General features: G+C 53.3%; 3 long non-coding RNA genes across 3 annotated transcripts; 1 reads left to right on the top strand and 2 right to left on the bottom strand.

The window, feature by feature from the left end:
* Positions 1 to 994: 994 nt before the first annotated feature.
* On the bottom strand, positions 995 to 11221 carry LOC138924192 (uncharacterized). Its single transcript, XR_011438939.1, has 3 exons — positions 11083 to 11221; positions 10027 to 10131; positions 995 to 1133 (listed from the first exon to the last, which is right to left on the bottom strand). It is a non-coding gene; the product is annotated as an uncharacterized lncRNA (long non-coding RNA).
* On the top strand, positions 10322 to 16525 carry LOC106783121 (uncharacterized). Its single transcript, XR_001380682.3, has 3 exons — positions 10322 to 10607; positions 12223 to 12417; positions 15963 to 16525. It is a non-coding gene; the product is annotated as an uncharacterized lncRNA (long non-coding RNA).
* LOC111773420 (uncharacterized) lies at positions 14314 to 24556 on the bottom strand. The gene is made up of 3 exons (XR_002807790.2): positions 23214 to 24556; positions 22207 to 22384; positions 14314 to 18618 (listed from the first exon to the last, which is right to left on the bottom strand). It is a non-coding gene; the product is annotated as an uncharacterized lncRNA (long non-coding RNA).
* Positions 24557 to 24612: the final 56 nt, after the last annotated feature.

Below are 24612 nucleotides of genomic sequence, written 5' to 3'. Positions count from 1 at the left end.
AAGAAGCAAAGCCGGGATGAAGAGGATGAAGAGTGTGACGGGGACGGCGCAGTTTGGAAAAGGTGGTCAGGGAAGGACTCTGATAAAGGGACATTTGAGCAGAGCTCTGCAAAGTGACTCCACCTGGCCACCCAGATCTTCTCTTGCTTGTCTGGACCTAGAGGGGAGAGTGCTGGAGACCCGCGCACCCACCCAGGGAGAGCTTGGGCTCTGCCCCAAACCAGCTGTGCCACCGTGCGCATGTCTGACCTCCAGGGCCCAGCAGCTCCTGTTAAGCAGGCTCCGGAGGGCTGCTCGGTGAGTAAATGAGATACCACGTAAGAGCATGGGGGGGGTACACACAGGGGCAGTGTGCTCGTTTGAAAGACACTTTCCCCATGCGGGTCTTTCAGCGACTGTGTTGTTTCCGGCAGGGCACAAGGCAGACCCCTAGCCTGAGGAGCTAGCTTCTGAGCGGAGAAGGCAGTTAACCCTGGGGAGGGAGGAAGTTGGCAGCGGTGCAGCTGGGGCATGTACTGCAGAGGCAGCGACAGCAGACGGGGGAGCTGGAAGGCCTACGGATGTGAGGAGCTTAGGTTTTTCTCTCCCCAGCCCTGATTCTCACTTTCTCCCCTCAAGAAAGCATGACATCATAGGACCCACCGTGAATGCGATATTTGTGCATATAGAAAAATCATTTGCAAATGTGGATCCCTTATTATTAGTAACAGATAATTTGTGTTATACTGCCCATTTCCTGGCTTATGAGTTCTTTGATGACAGGGACCAGATATTTATTATTTTTATTATTACTTTTAATTCCTGGCCCTTGGCGCATCGTGGGTGCTCAGGAAGGGTGTAATGAATGACAAACCTTTCTGACACCCTTCCCTAGTACTGGGGCCTCGGCCAAAGGCAGGGGACTCTTTGAAAGCAGACATCTTAACTCATGTCTATCACCAGCATGACTCAGCAAAGGAGTAAGGGACTGTGGGCTGTAATCCTCCATCTGTGACTTCTGGGCAATGTTAAGATGTTGGATCCAATGCCCTGGGCTTGCAAGAAGGGAGTGAATTGCAAGGGGCTTCTCTAAAAGGAGACAGAGTCACCTCACCTTCACGTGTCGTCTGGACTCCAACGTTGGAACCGAATTGCTGTGATTAGAGAAGAATGAGCAACAATTACTCTTCTTTTACAGGGTTATGTGTGCGTTTTCATTTAAGTTGTGGATTTGGAAGTATTTCTGCAAGTCAAGTATTAGCTGCAGCTAAGAGTTTGTGTTCAGCTGGTTTCCATGGTAACCTATCAGCTTCCTTTCCTTCCCTCTCTCCCCCTCCTCTGTTATGGGAATACTCCTTTTCCAAACAGGAGGGCCAAGATTAGTAAAAGAGGGAAAGGGCCATTATCCACCGGGGCCTCCACTGCTCCCAGACACAGCAGCTGTGTCTGTCTGCCTGCCGCCCGGCTCAGAGCTGGTGGATGGACAGGCTTCCTGCTCCAAGGTTACTCCCCCAGCAGATGTCTGCTCAGCCTCCCACCCATCCTGACAGCTAGGCTGGTGCTGTAGGCACAGCTGTGCCCTGGGACTTAATTACACGCTGGGACTGTGTTCTCTCCAAGGCCAGGTATTAGTTTTTAAAATAGAAGGACGGCAAGGGGTTGGAAAGAAGACAAGAGCTGGGAGAGGCAAAGAGAGGGAGAATGACAGACAGATAGAGTTGCAAAAAGGGCACAATAGCCTTTGACCTTTTGCTATTTTGAGCAAACAACAGCCCCCAAAGATTACAGGTGGAGGAAGAGTCAGAAGGCAGGACAGGCTCAGGACAAATGTAGCCTTAGCCCAAACATTTCCCAATTTGATGACACCTGGCATACAAACCTATAAAACCTCCCCCTGTCCCCTGCAGTATATATAAAAAGGGCCCCACCCTTTTCTCTTAATATTCTCCAATATGGTTACCTTCTTAGAGCAAAGGGACACATCCAAAGACTTACAGACTTGAGGGTTCTGTTTAGACGAGACGGCCGCGCGCCAGGCGCCGCACTAACCCCATCACATGAATTCATCTGCTCGTTGCATCCCTACACAAAGCTTTGATGTAGATTCTATTAAGGGCCCTCATTCTGCAGAGAGGGAACTGGAGGCAGAGAGGTTAAGTAAATTGTCCAAGGTCACACAGCGACTTTGTGGCAAAGCCAAGATTCAGACCCCAGGATCTGTGTTTGTAACCTCTCCACTAAAGCAGCTGGAAGAGAACTTAGAGAGCACTGTGTCCAACCCTTCCGCTTCACTTAGAAGGACCCAAAACCCAGAAGAAGGAAGTGAATTGCTCAAGGTCATATGGCTTGTGAGCAGCCGATGCCATGGGCAAGTGCCCAGATAATGAAGCCCCAGCTGTCCCCTCCCCCTGAAAGAGGTCACCTGGGGCAAAGCTCTTCCCTCCAACCCTTCCCTTTGAGTGCCCGTTCCCAGATGCCCCCTCAGTCCCGCCCAAGCCTCACCTCTCCAGGTGAAGGAGCAGAGGCTCTGCTCAGCAGTCCCGCTAAGAGTGACAGGACCGCCCACCACCCTGTCATCTCTGCCTCGCTCGTCCCTGTCAGACGCCTCTCAGCTCCCAGCTGTCTGTCAGCAGCTGCTCGGGGATATAAATAACCAGCCGTTGATAGAGGCACCCTGGCAGAGAGGGGCGGGGTGGGGGGAGACGGGGGTGGGGGTTGGTGGTGGTGACAGGCAGGGAAGAAACTCCAGGGTGTCCTCTGGGTGCAGACATTCTGAGCTGCTCCTCAGAGGAGAATGTGGCTTCAGCAGGAGGCAGCGGAGCAGAGGACTAGCGCAGGCCAGGTCTGTCACTGGGGCCGAGACCTTCCATCTCTTAGGTGCCTGGTGCCAACTGTGCCACCCCAATTCTTCCCTCCGTCACCTGATTCTTGAGGAAATACATGGGGGACTCCTCGCCCCACGATATTTGTGGGTGTAAAGATGCTAATTCTGTAAAGAAAAGAGAGATCTGGAGAGGAGAGGGCCCCTGAGGCCTGATGACAGCACAGAGCAGTAGGAAGGAAAAGGAAGGTTTTGGGGAAACCCAGAAGTCAAAGAATAATTCAAGCTTCCACTAACGTTTATCAAGCCTCTGCCCTCTGTTGGGGGCTGCCACACACGTCACATCACCTCATCGTCCCTATCATCCCAGGAGTGGGCGTTATCTCTGTTTCACAGGCAAGGACCCAGGAAGTGAGCAGGCGAGAGGCAGGGCTGGGAGAAGCTTTCAAGATTGTCAGGTTCAGTCCCCATGTTCTGCTGGGGAGACACACGGAAGTTAGCGACAAGCCCAGAGACACGCAGCCAGGGCGCAGCAGGGCTGCCAGAAAGGTGTGACAGCCCTTGGCACGTGGTGGGAGCTGCCGGGCTGGGAGCAAGGCACCCTGGGAAGGTTGGGTGGGAGGTCCCCCGCTGCGGTAGGGCCAAGGAAGGGGCTATGGGGAAGCATTTAACAGACCAGTTTACAGCACCCCTCGGGTGCATCAGAATCCCCTGGAGGGTGTTGAAAGCCAGTGCGGAGCCCCACCCCCGGGGTTTCTGAATCAGCAGGTGTATCATTTATACGTTTTCCTTTCTGTATATTATGATGTTTTGACATCTTAAAAACCTTTCTGACTCGGGGGAGAGCCTGCCCCTCCCAGGGCTAACCAATTCTTGGAGACAGCAAAGGGCCCAGCAAGGAGCGTGCCTTCCACATGCAAACCAACCGATCTAGAACCAACCTCCTCCAGCCTGCACACCGGGAGGCAATGCTCCTCTGCTTTAATCATCCCAAGGCCAGGCACCAGGCAACTAGGGACCACCTATTGCTTAGAGCCCCCTGGAATTATTCAACCTAGCCAATCCTGAGCTATTTACCCTGCCCACCTTGCCTTTCCCGAGGAAACCCCATAAAGGCCATAGCCTGGGCTCTCCTCTCCCTCCTCCTTCTGACGATGCTGGTGCTTCCCCACCTGGCCCTACATGGTGTGCCTCCTGTTTCTGGAAACTGTGAGTATAATAAACTTTGCTTTCCTGAGCCTCTCTCGTGTCTCTTCTTGTGGCCACACCCGACCGACCTTCTCATCAAAGATCACAGTGCAGTAGGTCTGGGCTGAGGCCTGAGCATCTGAATTTCTAACGAGTTCCCAAGTGATGCTGCCGCTGCTGGTTCCAGGGACCCCACTTTGAGGACTACAGTAGCCCCCCCTTATCCACAGGGGATCCTTTCCAAGACCCCCAGCAGATAGACATACTACCCACCCCACGGACAGTACCGAACCCTATATAGACTATGTTTTTCCTGTACGTACATATTTAGGTCCAGCGGTAAAGCCAGCCAAGTTCCTTTTTCCTTCTTCACAATTTCATGAAGAGGCGTTTCACTCACTGCAGATCTTAGCAACCTCAGCATACAATTTTTTTCTTTCCTTAGTAAGTGGAGAACTTTCACCTTTTCACTTAAAGGAAGCACCTTGTGGCTTCTCTTTGGCATAACCAAATGCCAGCATCACTGCATTTGTGCTTTGGGGCCATTATTAGGTAAAATAAGTGTTACTTGAAGACAAGCACTGCAATACCATGACAGTTGATCTGATGACCCAGACGGCTACTAAGTGACTGGCGGACGGGGGGCGTGTACGTGTGGATCTGCCGGACAAAGGGGTGAGTCACATCCCGGGCGGGAAGGAGCAGGCCGGCTGGAGATTTCATTTCAGAATGGCACTCACTTTAAAACTTATGAATTGTTTATTTCTGGAATTTTTCACTTAATATTTTCAGACCGAGGTTGACCAAAGATAACTGAAATTGCGGAAAGCGAAACCTCAGTTAAGGGATGACTACTGTAAGGGGGTTCAAAGGCAGCTGGGGAAGGAATAGACAAATTTGCATAGGGCCAAGAGTCTCTTGAAAGGAAAAGGTTCAAGACGCTGAGCTCTTATTTACCCAAATTCGGTAAGTCCTGATGGACTGTGATGGTGATGACCTTAGACATCACTAGTGAGAATGGACCCCGAGGGAGACTTCATCCTGAGGAAGGGCGGATCTAGACAGGGCTACGCAGTGTGGTCCCTGGACCGGCAGCACCAGCATCATGGGGCAGCTTGTTAGAAGTGCAGATTGTGAGGCCCCACCCAAGCCCTGCTCCATCAGAATCTCTGAGGGTGTGGCCCCAAACCTGTGCCTGGACAAGCTCGGCAGGTCGTTCTAACACAGTAAAATTTGGGGAGCACTGGTGCAGACTGACCGTCCGGCCTTACTGCTGGGGCCTAGATTATCTTGGTGGCAGAGCGGCTGATCCTGGCACAGAAAGTGGCTGTGGCTAGAAACTCTCCCAGACCCAGCTACTTAGCTGGTGAGCCCTGGGGACAGTGGCTGAGCATGTGAGTACACACTGGCAGTATGTCAGGGTCCAAGAGTGGAACATCCTGTGCGGGTCTGTGCGGCCACCGGATCAGCAAGGGCATCGAGGCAGCCACAGAAAGCCCCGCTGGACAGCGTGCGGGCCCATCGGAGCATGGGCTCACGAGGCAGTGACAGCAGCAGTGACTGCTCAGGCCCCACAGTTATCACTCACCCGCCCCTTCCCACTTCACAGGCCAGAGGACTTTTCTAACAATTAGAGCTGGGGCGATTAGGGCAAGAGCTGGGGAGGAGGGTGGGGCATCAAGAAGGAGACGCTGGGCTTCCTGCTAAATCGGGCAGATGAATGCTCCAAGAATTAACTTAAGTATTAAAAAGATCTGTGACCTGATCTTACCCGAAGCTGATCAACCACGTCACACTGGTTATCTTTCGATAAATGTCATATTTTATCCATGCCTCTAAGAGAGAGAGGGGGTTACTGGTACTTGCTACTGAGAGCTCTGACCAGTGGTAACCCGAGGGCGAGGGCTGCAGACAGAGGTGATTAAAGCATGGCATGCAGCTGGGCGTCGTGCCCCTGCGCTGACAGACTGTGGAGTCCAAGCAGCTGAAGGCGCTGCCACGAGGGCCTGCTGCAGGGGGCAGGAAAGAGGGAAGACGCCCTGGGCACAAGGGGCAATGCCGGCTCACCCCGCCACACCTCGCACCCACCTACAGCTCCAGGCTGGCTCCCCTCCTGCCTCCGCTGAGGCTGCTCCTGCAGTCCGGAATGCCCTTCTCCACTCTGCCCAGAGACAGACGCTTGTGCCTCTCCCAGACGTGGCTCGGGGATGTTTTCCAGACCTGCCCTCTGGCAGTGTTGCCCTCTCCTCCCACACCCCCACTGGACACTCGCTGAAATTCTGTCAGAGCACAGACACCTTCTCCTGCCAGACTGTCAACCCCCAGGGCGGAGACTGCTTCACCCCTCTCCTTAGACTCAGCACCTCACATAGTGATCAAGACAAGATACTACCTGGTGGGGCTTATAATCAGGTACAATTTTTATAAAGTTATCCAAATAGGGAATTAAACCCTGGTGAGCCTTCAATGCCTGGTATCTTACCAATTAACCTACCCAGACTTTAGCACCTAATCTGCTTTAGAAGCACTCCTACCCTGGGGAGCTCTGACTTGGAGGGGGGTACCCAGCTCCCGCCCCCAGGGAGCTCCAATCTGGTAGGGGTGCCACATCTCGTGCCCTCAGGGAGTTCCTGGAATGATGGGTAAGTATAATAGTCAAGACACTGCTTCCAGCGTTTATTGCTTCCTTCTCACAGGGTAGGAAAGGTGGCCTCTGGAAGCCCAAGGCTAAATTGTCCTACAGTCCACAGTCCAGAGGAAGAGTCCCATGTCCAGTATCAGACCTCAGAGAAGGTACTGCGTGGGCTGGCCAGGCACCCATCCCTTGGGCAGGTGGGGCAGGGCGAAGGAGAGGCGGGCTGGTCAGCCCTACCACCCTACACAGAATGGGTATGCCATAGGAAAGAGTTCTGATACAGGTGGCCAGGGGCTAGCATGTTGTGCTGGGCAGACAAATACTGCCCCAGGCTGCTGAGGAGGCAGGACACATACATCCAGCCCAGAACATCACTGTGGGGCACGTGCAACAGAAGCGAGCACAAATCAACACTCCAGAGTGCGCTTAAATGCTGAGGTCTGGGAGTTCAACAGGGCACGCTTACAGGCGGAGGTGAATATTGGCCTGGAATTGGGAGAAAGAGGGCAACAGGTCTTTGGGGCAGAGGAGCTGAGGGGTCCTTTCAGATGCCTGGGGACAGGGATGGGGTGCATTTGGGGCCACTATGCGGAAGGAGAAGGCAATTTCTCAAAGGGCCCTGGAGACCTGAGGCCCTACCATTCCGCAAACCTCGCTCAGGGTCCTTGACCATTCGCTCCCAGTTACAGCAGAGGACATGCCCCCACCCTCAGGGCTTGGGACCTGCTCTTGGGAACCTACAGCCTTAGAAGGACTGAAGAGATATGGGCATAGCTTTACTCCTTCCAGAGCGGGACGTGAGGGAGGGCGAGGTAAGTCCCGTGGAAATTAGGAAGGGTGGCAGGGGGAGGGAGAACTGAGCAAGACAGAGGGAGGTTTCTAGCCTGTGAAAGGAGCAGAGAGCACGGGTGGGAGAAAGAACGGGGCAGCCCTCACTGTTGTCATGGCAACACACACAAATCCAACTACTCCGTAAACACCACTGGCTGAGCCTTTTCTTCAGCCAAAGCCCCAGGACAGAAAGAACAGAGACAGCAGAGCCCGGGGTGTGGGGCCCACCCGCAAAGAGCCTGCACCCGTCACGGCCGGGCACTGCTGGGACCCGGCACCTCCTAGCAGGGGCAGGAACGGGGCTCCTTTCAGAGTCACCCTGCCCCTTGGAGCAGACAGAGGAAGCCCCACATACGAAGTACCTCCATCCACAGAAAGGGTCTAACGGAGAAGTTTGTGCAGCAGAAACGCTGGGGCCCCACGCTGGGGAGCAGGCAAGGGGTCTCCATCGGGTGGGCACAGAGGGAGGCACAGCTCTGCCCACGCATATCCCACCAAGCCCAGGGCTCATGGCTAGGACCAGGGGTCTGGTGAGGCAGGCCCTACTCCCTTCTCCTGGGGTTGGGGTGTGCTGGGTTCCACAGGGATCCCAGGAAGGCAGATCCCTCGGCTGGCTGGGGGAGGGATGGCCTGGGACAGATCTCTGCCAACCACTAGGAAGCTGCGTTTCCTCTCGCTCCCTTCTCCTTGTCTCCCTGCCTTTTGATTTTCTTGCTCCCACGTCCTCTGCTCCTCTTCTCTTCCAGCTCTCTCTTTCCTACTCACCTCTCCTCGCCCCCCACTCCTCACTTGCTCCTCTTCCTCTCCCCTCTCTGCCTTCCTCTGCCTCTTGTCCCCTCCATCGGTTGCTCTCTTCTCTCCCGACCTGCCTTCTCTCTATTTAAATCAATACCAAAGCCAGAGGAGTGGGTGGAAAAATACGGCACTGGGGACGGCAAGGAGGAAGGCTTCCGCATTGGGCCTTTCCCTTCCTGCATGGCAGAACCAGAGCAGAGGCCCCGAGAGGCAGCAGCATGGGGTACAGGTCACCCCTGCACCCCACACCCAACCCTCCTGGCAGCCTGAGACCAAAACTCGGGGGAGGAGGGAGGGGCCACTGCTAGCCCCCCCCCCCCCCCCCCCCCCCCCCCGGTGCCGCCACACAGCAGCTCTGCGTGCCTGCAGACACACGGGGAAACCGCAACGTCCCCAAGTGTGCTTCCCAAGATGAATCCTAGTGTTCTGCATTTGCAGATTGGCCAAAGCCAACCAACAGCCCTGGAGGAGAGTCGTGTACCCAGGAACGTGGGCAGCAGGAGGGGGCCTGGTCCCTGCACTGGGGAGCTCCCGGAGCTGCGGGCACGCCCGCGCCAGGCCTGTGTGCTGGGCGGCCGTGGAGCTGGCGCTGGGAGCGAGCACGTGGGGCGGCCTGAACATCTCGCGTGGATGGTTGGTTAGGAAGACTTTCTCCAGAGTTAAGACTAAAGTTCACGTGCTCCACTGTGGCGGCCCAAGCCAGGCGTGGACCTACACACCACTCCTCAGGCCATGCTGTGGCAGCATCCCACAAAAAATAGAGGAAGATTGGTACAGATGTTAGCTCACCGACAGTCTTGCTCAAGCAAAAAGAGGAAGAGGGCAACAGATGTTAGCTCAGGGCCAATCTTCCTCACAAAACAAAACGAAACAAAACTGAAGTTCAGTAACGAGGAAGGTCCTTTGACTATGTTCTGCTAAAATAGAAATACTTCTTCCATTGTAAACCCACGTGGTGAGATGGGAGCTGCTCCTAACGTCCCGCAGACACACGTCCTGCAGCTTACAGACCCTTATCTTTGGGGGCAACTGCCCACAGAGGAGGCCCCCACTGGGGACAGCTACACTAGGCATAAGCTGGCCAAACGGTGTCCCAGGATGTTGCCCTGGCCCCCCAAAGGAACTGTGGGCCCAGGAGACTCCCCAAACAGATCTAGATTTATATCCAGAGTCATCTTAAAGTCTCCTGGGTCCCAGAGCGTGGGCTAAGGGTGGTGGTAGGGAGTAAGGCTGTCACCCCAAGAGCCTGCACTCTGGGGCCCTGCACTGGGCCCTGCACTGGGGGGAAATATGGGTTCCTGAGAACCTCATCTGGCAGAGGTGGTCAGCCGTCAATCAACAGCATCTGGGGCTGTGTGTGTGTGTGTGTGTAAAACGACTGAAACACATACACCACGCAGAGAAGAGAGAGGAGCGGCTAGTCGGCACAGGTGGTGAGAGCACAGGTTCGTCAGGCCTCCTGGAGCCCTTAGCTTCCTCCTGCCATCCGCCACAGTCTGTACCTTCCGGTCATAATGGCTGTTGCGGTTGTCATGGAATGCTAGACATTCTGGAGCACTTGGACTTTCTCATCAATTATCTCATTTGATCCCCATAGCAGTTTCACAGGGATCACTTTCCTAACTTCCAAGATAAAAGCTCTGAACTCAGAAAGGTTAAGTGACTCCCCCAAGGTCACACAGCTCATTAGATTTGACAAAGTACTTCCCAGATGTTTCCAGTGGGTGGGAAATCTCTGCTTTTTCAAAAGGAGATGGCACATTGCTTTGTAGCTCACCGGTCTAAAACACATCAGGTTTAACATTGGTCTAGTACAGCCCAGGAACTCGCCCCTCTGAGACCCCATGGGCTTGGGCCAGGGTGGGATGTGTGGGCAGCTGTCCTGCAGGAGAAGAGGAAAAGTAAAAAGCAAAATGTCTGAAAAAGCAGCCTCCACAAGACTTGTGACTGCACCTCCATATCAATTTATTTGCTCACGTGCACACACACACACACACGCGTGCTTGTGCGTGTTGCCTGGACACCCTCTCCCTGGGTGCCCCGGTGTCCTCTCCCTGCCTATTGGCACCCTTGTGGCCAGGCCTGCTCCCAGAGCAGAATCTGGATCTAGAGGAGGGGGCAACCCCGTCCCTACTCTCCAAGGGCAGGACACACACACACACACACACACACACACACACACACACACACACACACACGAGCACTCGACACAGGCGAAGAAAACGCATAAACAAATGCAGAGTCATCACCAGCTGCAGGAGCTTTACGCGGCCATGCCAGGGGCGGACAGAACGAGCAGAGAACCGGAGGCGCTGAGTCCAAACAGCTGTGTGCTGTGCTCAGGAGCTAACGCCAAGGGTGAGCTCTAGTTGGCGCCCACGGTCCCCGGCCCCCACACACAGCCTGGGTGGAGTTCGGCTAGGTGGGTAATTGGACCTCGCAGGCTCTGGCCCGGGGCCTGAGCTCCACCGGGTCTGAGCAGGAAGGCGAAGTGGGAGGAGACCCAACATTGTCCCTGCCAAGGGGTGGAGAGGAGGTGCTTGCAATGGGGCTGGGCCGGCCACCTTATGCGGCCGGAGGAGCAGTGGGTGGCTGCCAGGAGACCAGGCCTGTCCTGGCAGTGCCTCAGTGCTGCACTGAGACCCGGCTCAGGTCTTCGGGCTCCTTCTCCATTAGAATAACTGGGAGAGAGGCCCCTACAAGGAGGAAGCATAGAGGACCCATGGCTCAGGTCACAGGGACCTCCTAAGAGCCAGACCTCCCTGCCTTTGTCCCCACGGCCTCATCTGAGACCTGGAGCTTGATTTGAATCACGCTTTCAAAAAAACGCTACCTTGTATCCCTTGGTTTATGCTCCCAGCGCTCCAGTTTCCTGCTTGTCATTTGGACAGCGCTGAAAAGAGATAAACAGCCCTCTGTTTGAAGAGCCTCCGAGGAGCCCGCGGCTCCCTGGCCCTTCCGGGCTCCGGGACGGGCGGCGCTGGGGGAAGAGCCAGCCCTTCCCCCAGCCCTGGCTGCCCCAGGCCTGGTGACTGGAGAGGGTGGCTCCCGCCCCGCCTGGGGAGTGGGGGAGACGGGAGGAGGGCTCTTCTTCTGCCTGCAGCATGGCTGATTCTGCAGTTTACGGCCGGGCACCTAATTTATAAGCTGTTTTTACTGCTGTTGTCAAACAGCCACAAACCAAAGAAATAAAGTAGCCAGAGGAACAATGTCTCCCCTCTGCCTGGCCCTCCCAGCCTGTCTGCTGTCAGGGCCTCTGTCTGAAGGGCCGGGGAGCTAAGGGCCTCTGTGCCAGACCCTCCAAAGTGCCTCCCGCAGGCCCGTGCCAGTGGGAGACCCCAGGGGCTGGCTGTGTTGGAGCACCTCAGCGGACCGCGAGAAACGAGCACGTGTCCAAACCTTGCCACCTCGTGCTGAGCGGGCCGAAACTGCTCTCCCGTCCTCATGCGGGTACCTCTCCAGTGTCCCCCTGGTGCCGAGCAGAGACGGGCCAAGGACGATGTTTGGCAGGAGGAAGGCAGTGAGAACGTCATAACCCCAGGGCTCCAGGCTGCCCTGGGGACAGCCCGGCCATCACTCTGCCCACCCGCCGCCTCGTGGTCCATAGCTGGTGGTGGCCTCCACATCAGCACCTGACTGAGCAGGGAGAGCCCCTCGTGGGGAACAGTGTCCTCTACAAGATGACACCTGAGACTGCCGTGGTGCCTGCTTGTGGTCACTTCTGGGCTGGGCCTGGAGCGGGCAGGTGAGGGATTCAACAGTGGGATTCTAGGATGGGGAGGGGGTGAGAGGACTGACGCAGCTAACAGGCAGGCAAGACGGTGCTGAGGGGTGAGTGTGGGGACCCCCCGGGGAGGAGCTGGCAGCCACTCAGGACGCTCCTGCTGGACCCCAGGGAGAAGGGCTGGGGAGCTGATCGTCTCTGATGCCCCTCTTCTGTGAGGGGCCTCTAACACGTCACTGGTTTGGTTAGGGGTTGAGGACCCCAAAGGCCTCCTTGGCTGGGAGGAATGTCAAGGCCTGGCCCCTCCTCCATCACACTGGAGGAACACAGAGGACAGGGATGGCTTCTCCCAGGGCGTGCAGGACTCTGTCCCCGAGCTGAGTACTGAAGACCGTTTGCTGCCTGGGAAAGAGGAGACAGCTGCTTCCAGCCACAGAGAGCCGGGTAGGTCACGGTTACTCAGTTGCCGAATCCTGTCTGCTGTTCGTTCAGCACAGATAACCCGGCCCAGCCACAGCTGAGTCCAGACCACCTCTGTCAGAGCCACCCTAACCACAAGCTCACCTAGACCCATTCAGATATCCCTCTCCATAGAGCTGCCAGCGAAGCAACTCCCTGCCGGCACTCTCGAACCCAGACACAGACACCAATCAGACCCTCCCGCCTCAGACGCCAGACCCTCCCCCTTCGGACATCAGACCCTGGCCCCTCGGACATCAGACCCTCCTCCCTTGGACATCAGGCCTGCCTCAATCTTGCTGCCCTGCCAGGCCTCCCTTTGCTGACGCAGCTGCACTTGGTGTGCCCTCCCCACCCCTGGTCTCCCTTCATCATGGGCCTTCCCTCCTAACCAGCATCACTCCTGCACCCTTCCTGCCTGCCCACCGCAGCCCTGGTTAGGGTCATACTCCTTCAACACCTTGCGGGCCTTCTCTGTGTAAGGAAATGAGAGGCGCTGGGGGAGGAACCTTGACTGGTACCCAGGCCCTGCCCTTGAGGGGCTCACAGTAAGTCAGGAGCGCTGTCATGACCACGGACCTCCCTGTGAGGAACGGGGAGAGGCTCAGAGGTGGTCAAAGTTGCAGGCTGGTCAGTGGCAGAGCAAGGGCTGGACCTTTGCCCTCTTTCCAGAATTATGTTGTAATGTGTGTGGATTTGGCGTCAGGCAGACCTGGGCTGGCCTCCCGGTCCTGCCATTTTCTAGCTATGTGACCTTTGAAAAGCTATCCAGCATGTCTGAATCTTAGTTTCTCCACGTTCAAACCAGGGGACCAAGGCCTTGCTTATGGGGTTCTCATAAAGATCAGGCGAGATGATGTAGTGTGCACAGAGGAGTGAGCTCGGTAGATGGCACTGCCCAGGAGTGGGAGGGGGACAATGGGGAGAACAATACGGCACTGACGTGACTATGCGTCAGGGCACACAGGGCCTCCTCATAGCAACCCTCTGCAGGAGGTGCTTGTACTTTTTAGTACAGTCGAAGAAAATGAGACTTTCAGAAAGCAATGACTTGCCCAAGTGCCCCAGCTCACAGGTGGAGATACCGCGCATCCCAGCCTGCAGACCTCCCGCTGGCCCTCCCGGCCCCTCTGCCTCATCTGCAAGCCCTCTGACTCTTAACCTACAGACACTTACTGGTCTCTGAGGTTTACAAAGCCCTCTGGGATACAGAGTAGAATAAGGTGAAATCCTTACCCTCCAGGAACTCACAGTTTGGGGAGAGAGGACATAAATATAAAAGGTAATTGATGGTACATGCCACAGATAATTCCCATGTGAGTTCCAGCCCGGGAGGGACCACAGCAGTAATCGGGGAAGTAATCAGGGAAGCCTTCAGAGAGGAGGCAGGGACTCCAGATGGGCTTGAAGGATGGGAATGTCCAAGAAAAGCTGGTAGATAAGGATAGACATTCCAGAAGGTAGAAATGGAATGAGCAAAGGCACAGAGGCAGAATTAGTCTCAGTATGGAGAGGGGATACTGAGTCCCACACTCGCACAGCATCTTTTCACTCACTCGTTCATCTCTTTGCTCATCCACTCATTCAACAAATATTTCTTGGGCATCTACCATTTGTCAGGCATTGTGCCAAACCCTGGGGATAGAGAGACAAACAAGGTGTGGATGCTGTTCTCGAATAACTCAGTCTAGATGGCAAGACCAACAGGACCATGAGGAAATGTTAAGGTAGACAAGTTTGGGTGCTGGGGGACCCAGAGGAGGGGCCCTCCATCCATTTTTGTGGGCCAGGCAGGGTTTTCTAGAGGAGGTGGAGTCTGAGCTGAAACATGAGGGACACGAATACCAAATGATTTAAAAACATTCATACTCACTATCATGATCAGCATTGTCAAAATAACTTACATTTATTGAGCCCTTGCTAAGTTCCAGAGACTAGACTGGGTACTTTACATATATTCTCTTCTAATACTCATGACATTCCTCTGAGATGGATGCTATTCATCACCCTATTCAGAGATGAAAAAATGGAGGCTAAGTGTATTTACAAGACTTGCCCAAAGTCACATGGCCAGGAAGTGTCAGAGTCAAGATTCAAACCAGGTCTTAACCTTTGTGTCCTTAACCATTTACCCTCTGGGATGGTGAATGTGCCTGTGTGTGCGCGTACACGGGTGCACGTATGCATGTGCACGTAGGGGAGGGTGTTTGTTTAACCCACTGAGGGATGTTGTCCAGTCTGCCCACAGTACTCCCAGCATCACTCCAACTGCCCATACCCTCAGAGCTTGGCCTTCCTGCCCCTGGAAGAGTGGGGGATCCTTCCTCCTCTGGAATTGCTGATCCTTCAGAGTGTAAGCCTGGTGCTCCAAAAGCCAGAGCACCAAAGAGCAAATGAGCCCCAAGAAGAGCCAGAGACATCTCCTCCCCTTTCCTGAGCTTTCCCTACTCCTTCAGCCCCTTTCAAAGGACAGGCCCCAGGGGAAGAGGGGGGTGGGGGCAGGGAGCTGCAGGCTGACTCAGAGTCATTGCCAGGGCAGCTCAGGTGAAGTTCTCCCTCTCTTGTCACCAAACTCCAGCAATTAACACACCAGAACTGTCAAACACAAATAAATTTATGGAACTCTTCTCCAAGAGAGGCGGCATGAAGTACCACGGTGGGCTGTAGACTGGCTCTGCCATTAACCACTGCGGGGTCTCAGGGCCTCCACCCACAAAATGAGAGGCTTTGTCCAGATAAGTCCAGTCTGTTTGTAAGGAGATGGGATAAAGGGCAAGATAGACTCCAGCTGACTGTCTACCTTCCTGGGAGCCCTCAAGATCAGGATGCAAAAGAGGGACGTGCTCTAGACGAGCAGTGGGGAGGTGGAGCGTGAGTGGAGCAGGACAGGCCTGTGTCTCTCCCCTCCAGAGATTTAGGGCGGAGAGAGAGAGCAGAGTTCCCGGGGCTGTTCATATGGGGAGGGTGTGAGGGTAGTTAAATGAATCGAGTCTTAGAATGGCTCTTTCAGGGCCCTGCCCTGGGACCCCGTAAGGGGCAGCACTGTGCCTCCTGTGCCAACTGCAGGGTGGAGCCTCTGATCACCAGAGCACGCCACTGGCTCAGAGAATGCAGACTGGGCCCCCAAACAAAGCCTACAAGTAATGCAAGTCCTACGGTAATTGAATTCAGGATCCTCCTTAAACTTGAAGGTGAAGCTGATTAGGCTTAGAATAATCAAATAAACAAAATAAGTTTATAGTCCTACTTCAAAGGGGAGATAATCCACTTAGAAGACAATACCCCAAGAGGAGGCACGGGCTGGAAATACAGAGAGATCCCAAACGAGATTATAATGATTCCCTGAGAATGGATTCATTGTAGGTTAGAAGGAGAATGAAAGTATTATAGCTATATTTCTAACACTGGAGAATCTGGCCCTTCCGCACCTCCCTGAACATCACACCAAGGCCACAGGTGGGTCAGGGGCTGACAGAGAGTGGCGACAAAAACTGGACATTCTTTTTTTTAACTTACAATTTTTTTTGCAGGGAAAGATTCACCCTGAGCTAACATCTGCTGCAAATCCTCCTCTTTTTGCTGAAGAAGACTGGCCCTGAGCTAACATCCGTGCCCATCTTCCTCTACTTTCTATGTGGGACGCCTGCCAAGCAGTGCCATGTCCGCACCCGGGATCCGAACTGGCAAACCCCAGGCTGTCAAAGCAGAACATGCGCACTGTACTGCTGCGCCACTGGGCCGGCCCCAAAAGAGCACTGAATTTTAACCACTAGGCCATCATGACTGGCTCCTTTTTTTTTTCAAGCCAGGAAATGGACATTGGTACAATCCACAGACATTCAGATTTCACCAGTTTTACATGGGGGTGTGTGTGTGTAGTTTCATGCAATTTTATCACGCATAGATTCGTGTAACCACCTCTATAATCAAGACAGAGAACTACTCCATTTGCAGAGATCCCTCTGCAGTCACACATACCCCTCTGCTCGTCCTTAACCACCCCTCCTCCCCAACCCCTGCCAGCCACTAATCTGCTCTCCATCTGTATAACTATGTCATTTTGAGAATGTCACATAAATGGAATCATGCAGTATGTGCCCTTTCGAAGCTGACTTTTTTCACTCCACAGAACGCCCGTGACATCCATCCAACGCGTGGTGTGCGTCAACAGTTCATCGTTTCTGGTTGCTGGGTCGTGCTCTGCAGCATGGATGTCCCACAGTTTGTCTAACTGTTCACCTGTTGAATGACGTTCGGGTTGTTTCCCACTTGGGACTACTACGAATGAAATTGCTGTGAACGCTCACGTACAAGCTTTTATGTGGACCTAAGTCTTCATTTCTTCGGGCCACGTCTAGGAAGGTGGTTGATGGATCACACGGGAAGAATATGTTCAGGTTTTGAGAAACAGCACTTGGGGACAAATAGACAGATCGGCACATCTGGGAACTGCAGGGGTCTCCATTGCACGGCAGAGGTGTCCACCAGGTCCAGGCTGGGGCCTGATAGGGAAAGAACTGAGATTTATGGCCCTACAGAGCCTGAGCCTGCAGCTGACACAGCTGGGAAGTGACCAAGGGCAGCTGGAAGGAGGAGCTCTCCAAAGTCCAGACCTGTTCAACACAGTCAAGGGAGAACACAGAACCAAACTGTCGGCAGCAGGGTGGTACTGGCCTCCCAGAAGCCCCTGACCACGCTAGAAAGACGGGCTCGCGGAACGATCTTCAAGCCCGAATCATGTGCTGTGAGTCAGAGCCCCACGCACAGAGAGCACAAGTGGAGAGGCGTCACTGCTCCCTAAGGAGGCTCCCCAGGCTCCACCTCACCTGACCGCAGAGGCTGCTGAGTGGAGGGCACCGGGCCTGCCACTCACGCCCTCAACAAACATTCGGTGAGCCCTCCTGTGTGTGAGCACTGTACTAGGCTTCTGACATGACCTAAAGAAGCCGGTATCTGGACAGTTGGTCACCATCTGGAGGTGACACATAGTTCTGCGGAACAGAGGATGCTGAGAGCTGTTCCAGGGCACCTTAAGAAATTAGCATCTTTGCTGCCAGAGCTTCCTAACAGAGGGCAGACTACAGGACACGTGGAGGAGGCAGCGTGTCGGGGAGCTTAGGAACAACAGCTAACACTTAGGTGTACCTTGGCACACACCAGGTGCTAGCACTGTGCCAAGCATGTGATGATAATTCAATAGTGTAAGATTCATGCAACGTATACTTACTGAATTTCTTACTGTGGGCCCAATGACCAAAGAAGACCCTGATGTCGAGGGATGGGGAGAGCGACTCGGCCAAGAGACAACTGGGTCCTGGAAGAGTCCCGGCCCAGCACGGCCAATGCTTTCTGCTTTCTCGTGCTGGATATTAGGGCAGTGATTCAGTGATTCTCCAATGGGGAGGGATGGGGGAGCTTAATCTCCAATTTGGGATTTACACAGAGATTGAAAAAGCATATCCAAATGATACTATAATTCTGTATTTGGAAAATAAAAATTATTTTTTATAATAAAAACTAGAGTAAGTCGGGCTTGATAAAATGGTCTTAGCTAGTGCAGATACACAGAAAAACAATAATTCTCAAAGAGGGCAACGTTCTGGGGCAAGATGCAGCAGAATCTCTGAAGGTGTGTGTGCTATTTTTATACTTATCACAAAGAAAGTTCCAGTGAAAAGAAAACAATTAAAAACATTATATTTACATTATACCATATTCACCCTGTTCCTACCCACTTTCTTAAATGGTTGCCCCTCTCCCAGCCAAAGTCAAAAAGCACAAGCTTCAGAGCACCAGTCAGGGGGCCCTCGATGCCTCCTGCCCCATCTTTCCTTGATTAACCTTGTCCCCTGCTTCCAAGAAGCCCTTTGGGATGTCAAGTTGTTCCCCTTTTCTCTGAAGGTTGTGCAAGGAAGAAAGCACCTCTTGTTTCAGAAGCTGACTGGAGCCAGCCCTGGCTGAAAGTCCCCTCTGGTGGTGACTTTGTCAGAGGTCTGCCTGGTGGGAGGGCCCGGCGGCATCAAGCATTCTCTCTGGCAAATCTGGCAGCAGGAGGACAGCGAGGCTCGCGGTGGGAGACCGTAGGGTCTCTACCCCTCAGCACCCACTGAACAGCATCCGGCAGCCCCAGAATGTTCTAAAGCTCAATCCGTGGAAAAGGAGCAAGATCAGCTTCTTCTTTTTGTCCTTAAGAAAAAAAGATACATTCCAGATAATTTCACCCTGATGGAAGAGGAGGAACCACTGAAGGAGCAAAGGAAATAAATTAACGCATCTCAGCGAAAACCGCACACAATTAAAACCTGGACCTGAATGTACTTTCCTGCGCAGAGAGAGCATCTTGAAAATGACACGCATTAGTCATCCGCTCCAGCCACCCTACTCACCGTGTGGGGAGATCATCTCTGACGTTGCAGGGGCGGGAGAGGAGACGGGGGCCTGACCTGGGCCCTCCGCTTTCTGTTGCCCCATCTGGAGTCTGACAATTCCACTCGTCTGAGACGGAGGCCTCCAGGAGAGCCAGGCGGGAAGAGGCCTCTTCCAGAGGCCATTTCACCCATCTTCCCTTCCAGGGTGGGACCCGCCCAGCAGAGGCAGGGGCCTGGGGTCTGTGAGGGATCTGGACCATTAGCATTCCTGTAGAAGTACACAGCAGTGGCCCAAGCGCCTGGACTCTCTGCCTGGGGTCCTGGCCTGCCAGGAGCCCAGCATTTGGGGGTCACCCCTCACGTCCTACCTTCGGGCTGCTCAGTCTCCCTCAGCTCAGTTGGAGCTGAGCTCCTTCTCTTCCTCCTACTTTTCTCCTTCCCCTCCTTATCATTTTTCTTCTTCAGAAAAGAAAAGAAGACCCCCAGCAAAGGAGATGGGTTTATAAGGCCTGAAGAAGACAGAAAAGATTTGATGAACCAAAAGGCCCCTGGGGCCCCACATACAGAGGTTGGTGACCAGTGACAGGCTGTTCTTCATCTCCCCTGAGGTTAGAACAGGAAGAAATGTGATTCGTGACAGGAGGAGCAATAAGCATAAACCATGAGGCTGAGCTTTCTGACAGGGGAGATTTTAATCCCTTTGACGAGTGGGTCTCTGGAAGTGTGGGATCTCTTTGCTATGAGAGGCAGGGGAGTTGTGGAGGGGGTTAAAAAAAAGGAAAAAACAACGACAAAAGCTGAGTGAACTTCGACCAGAGGACACGGGCCGAGTCTGCTTTGGACCTCTTCCTTCCTGGGAGACTAGCCACGTGAATCTCATAAGCACTAAGTGAGACAACACACTAAACGCTCCCAGCACAGAATCAGGGGCTCAGTGTCAGTTTTACCCAAGTTGCTTAGCATGCAGGTCAGCCCCTCAGGACAGGAGAACGGACCAGGCTGACCTCTGCCTGAAGAACCATTTAATCTAGGGTCAGGATGGTGCCCAGGCCACGCCTTCCTCAGCCCTCTCTCCCTCTGTTCATTTTAAGGCCTAAGTATCAGGATTTAGGGCCCAGGATGCTTGCTTCAGGCTGCCCAGCAGGGCTGGGACTAGGTGAGGCAGGGAAGCATCTAGAGCTGAAACTGAAGGCAGTGCCCACTCTTGGGGCCCTGCAGGTGCAGGGTCAGCCCCTGGGAGGAAGAGCTTTCTTAAATGCTGTGCCCCAGGTAGCTAGCTTGCCTGATTCTAGTTCTAGCCTTGCTGCTCAGCCCTCTGCCTTTGCTGTTCCATGTGTTTCTGAACGGGAAGAATATAATCGCCCTTGACGAAGCTACAATCCCAGGGGAGTCATCTAGACTCATTAGTTTTTACCGATTGACTTCTCCCTAAACCTACGGAGGTGAGATGGAAAGGACAAAGTCAGACAGAGTCGAAATCACCCAATCAATAATGCTGCTGGATCCAGGGAACGACTCAGACACTTACCCCTGCCCTGAGCACTCCCGAGTGGGGACGCCCCACTCAGAGCTAGGGGCTGGCAGGGGCACGGGGACATATGGGAGATTCTGTCCTATGCACAGAGAGCCTATGGGAAGCCCGCCATGAGCAAGGGCCTCTGCTGGGCACTCTGGGGAAATGGTAATGGATGATACAGCTCCGTGGAGGAGTTTGTAATTAAGTAGGAAGGCAGGATACCCAGATAAAGTACCTTTTCAGACAAAGTGCAAATGATTGCAAATAAACATAAAGTGGCATAAACTGAGACTATTCCTGCAGAAGGGAAACTGAGCAGAGTGGTCAGAATCAGGAGTGAATGGTGAAAGGCTTCCTGGAAGGAGCAGAATTTTCTCCCTGGTTGACAGTGCTCCTCAAGGTGTGGTCCTCTGGATCACTTGGGGAGCTGGTCAAAAATGCAGTTCGGGAGCCCCACTTCAGACCCGCTGGGTGGGATCCAGGAAACCACATTTTAATGAGTTCCCCAGGTGATCCTTTTGCACTCATGGTTTCAGAAACACGAGTTTAGAAAGCAAAACTAAACCCAGGTGGTGGCTCCCGGGACGGACCTCAAGAACGATCTTTGGCGAGCCCCGTGAGCTCTAAGATCTGCGCTGGAATTAACTCAATATTGGAAGTGAGACCGGAAAGACTTCCTTCTCGGAGAGAAAATAAGGAGGAAAATAGAGAGGTCAGAACCAGTGCAAAGAGAAAGGACAGGATGAGGACATGCGGAGTCCCCAGTGCCTTTGCCCTGTGAACCACTTCTGTAACGAAACGTTCAGAAAGGAATAGAGGTTGATTGGAAAAGAGGACAATCAACAGAAGTGATCTGGTCTTGGTCTTCAACCAAGTGAAAAGGCTGAATTTGGGGAAACACTTTACTCTTAACACATGAGATACTCCGTGCGGATCCTATTTGCAGGCTTTGGGAATAAACAGGCAAGACATCATAGATACCCCTAGTAAGAAACACACTGAACATCACCACTCAGTACACACGTATGTCCACAGGAAACCGGAGCAGAAGTATTAATGAAATATGTTCTATCCTGTTCTTTTTTAAGTTCTTCCTGTGTCCCACTAGTGGGTCTTGACTTGCAGTCTGAAAAGACTGAAGTAGGTGGGAGGTGGATGAAGGCTTGGGGACAAAGTCTCCTTGGCAGCCTGTGGGTTACAGTGAGGTAGCTCAAAAGTCAAATGAAAAAGTCCTTGAGGGCCCCGGGGACTGACCTCTCAGGAAGCCTAACCATTCTCCTCTCCTGCCTTCAATTATCTTCTCAAAACTTTCTTCCTCCAGAAAGCCATTCCAGATCAGCCTCACCCAACTGCGCGTGTTGCAAGCCCTCTCAAGCGTCCCCCTTTGCTGGTCTATGTGTAGGCAGCTTTTAGCTTAAGTGACGAGCACGTCAGAGTGGGCCAGCCGCACCCACGAATGCTGCTGCCTGGTTGGTCTGTTTTCAGGTGGGCCATGGGGCACAAAAATCTTCGTCTCTCAGCTTCAGACCTTTGACAGTCTCCCTCTTGCCTACGCAGGTTCCGTGTGGGGGAGGGAAAGTCTCTTCAGTCCTCTCCAGGGCTCCCTCCTCCCCCTAAAATAGCATTTCTCCCAGGAATCTTCTGAACACATTAAATTAAACAGAATGGGATTTGGTTACCATATTGTCCGGTGTAGCAGTTTTATATACTCAAATTCAATTTCACAAATACAGAGTATAGGTGTGTCATTTACAGTTGATTAAATATGGTGTTTATAGTGCTTATACCTATTCCTAGAAAAAGTTGGGCACCAAGACCTTGGTGAGGAATGTAATTTCCATTATCACAATGTTTGTGGGAAAAAACAGATTCAACCTACATCATTTTTACCTGCAGTGCCTTTTCCAGGAATATAACCCAAGACGGCTTTGAGGAGTCCCACAGCTGCACACAGCTCTGCCATCTGCAATTCCGCCTTTCTGGCTGGCTGTGCTCCAAGGGTGGCTGTGGATCTGGGCAGCTCCCCGAGGGCAGGGGACAGGGGAGGATCCAGGTTTTGGGGGGCCCTCTTAAGAAAAAGAACAAATACAAAATTAAGTCCAGTGGCGATATTTCTTTAGAGTCAGAAAGATCATAACCATTTACAAGAGCCTTGGAAATTCAGATCCATTTCTTCCAACAGCTCCTCATTCGGTTTACCAGAAATGTCTACATAAAAATGCTTCCTGTTGGCAAACTGGCCTCCCCTGCCCACCTAGCACACTCCACAGCCTCCAGCTCTCATAGCCACCCCTCCCCTCAGCCCCACAAGTGAGCAACCCTAAAGCTTAAGCGTCATCAGCATCACCGTGAACCTGTCTCTGGCAGGGACCTCATTTCGCCTTTCACCATTGTCCCCAACAACCAGAAGACAGGGCTCTGCACTCCCCTGATCCCAGGCAGGGAGAGGTCAAAGAGCAACGGGCACACCAGGCCAGTGAGTCTCGAAGAAAGGTTAATCCAGTCACTTGAAGCAGAATCACCTGGAAAGCTTGTCAAAATGCAGATTCCAAGAACTACAGAATCTGACTCCCGGGTAGACCCCGTGAGTTTGCCTTTGTACACGTGCTCTAGGCGATGCTTCAGCCTGAGGACCACTGCTCTGGGGACACACTCTACCTAGTTGGGCCACTGGCGAGACAACAGTCCTCAGTGACTCAACCTCTCCCGGGCCTGCTGAGGGGGGGCCAGGCATAGGCTGCACCCAGCAGTGGAGAGCCCACTGAAGGAGGAGGCCCCGCATCCCCAGCCCCGCTTCTCTGCTTGGCTCATCTGCCAGACTCCAGGAAGAGCCCTCCTCTCCTTACCGCCCCCACCAAATAAACAGCATGCTTGCTAGCTCAGTGTCTGATCCCCACCTCAAAGAGCCAAATGGAGTTGAGCTGAGGATCATTTGGAGGGGTGTGTAATCCTAGTATCCTTCTCCGAAAACACTCTGGTGCACAGAGTCCCAGACTTCCTGGCAGGAAGTGACGCACAGCTAAGCCTGGAGATCAAACCTGGAGGGTGAAAGGTCAGGGACAGGGCCATGGAACCCTCTGGGTCACGACCTACGAGCTTCCAAAGGACTGGACTGAGTCCTCATCTGTTTCCAGGAAAGTGTCTGGCTCAGAGTGGCGGCCATGGGAGCCACGCTGAGAGAGAGACTACCATTTACTGAGACGTGCTCATTGCCAGACACGTGGACCCCTTACCTCTCACAACAACCCTACGGGTGTAGGTTAATACCCTTACTGTTACCCCCATCCTAAGGAAGTGCTGCAGGGTGGTGGTTCAGAGCTTGGATACCCCTGGGTTCACATCTCAGCACTAGTGCACCATGTACCAGTTACATAAATGTTGAATCTTTGTTTCTTCCTATCTCCAGAGTCCTAGGTTTGGTGGAATTTTCAACAAGCTAATGCATAAATGTGCTTTGCATTGGGGCTTACATATAGCAAGTGTGCAACAAGTCTGACCTGCTATTACTTGAATTAACATTTTTACAGAGGAAAGAACTGGAGCTCAGAGAAGCTGAGCACTTTTCCTGAAGCAACACAGAGTAAGTGATAAGCAGAGTTTCAAACCTCTGGCTCTAAAACCTATGCTCTTTCCTCAGTCCCATTGGGTTATAAGAAATTTGAAGTCAGCTCAAGAGAAGGGTGCCCCATTCTCTGCCCACAGGCAATGCAATTCCCCTATCCTTTACCCAGCACGCGTCTTACAGGGCCCGCCACTCAGAAACCAGCCACACAGCAAAGGTTACTTGCTTTCCTGCATTAATTCTCCAATAATCAGTTACTGAGCATTTGACTTGATGCTGTGTCCAACAACCTTAGTCTCTAGAAGATTCCGGCCTGGTTGGAGCTAAGAGATGGTAGGCAGCAAGCGTAGGAGCTGGGAGAGGACTGGCAACGTTTCCTCCTTTACGTGACAGTCTGCAGACAGTGACGTGGGCCCTCAGGATGGTGAGGCGGCTTCACTGAATTCACAAGGGACCCAAATACTCATGCTCAAGAGCTTGGAGTCCAGTTTTGACCCCTTTCACTCACTCAGTCAATCTCCCATTCTGCCAGTCTTCCTTACCAAGGCCCACTGCAGTTACTCTCCATTCCCCCGCCCCCAAAGGAGCCTCCACCTTTCTGCCTCTCTCACCCACATCACGCACGCACTGGCCACAGCTAAGCTGCTCGGCCTGCGACTCAGGCGCTCTGTCAGCTGCTCCCACTCTGCAAGTCCAATGCGGTCCCATGGCAAGGGTACCGTGGTTCAAAGAAG

Source organism: Equus caballus, chromosome 5 (assembly GCF_041296265.1).
Source record: "Equus caballus isolate H_3958 breed thoroughbred chromosome 5, TB-T2T, whole genome shotgun sequence".
Classification (NCBI taxonomy): domain Eukaryota; kingdom Metazoa; phylum Chordata; class Mammalia; order Perissodactyla; family Equidae; genus Equus; species Equus caballus.
Note: the sequence above shows the minus strand (reverse complement) of the source record. Positions and strands in the feature narration are given on the sequence as shown.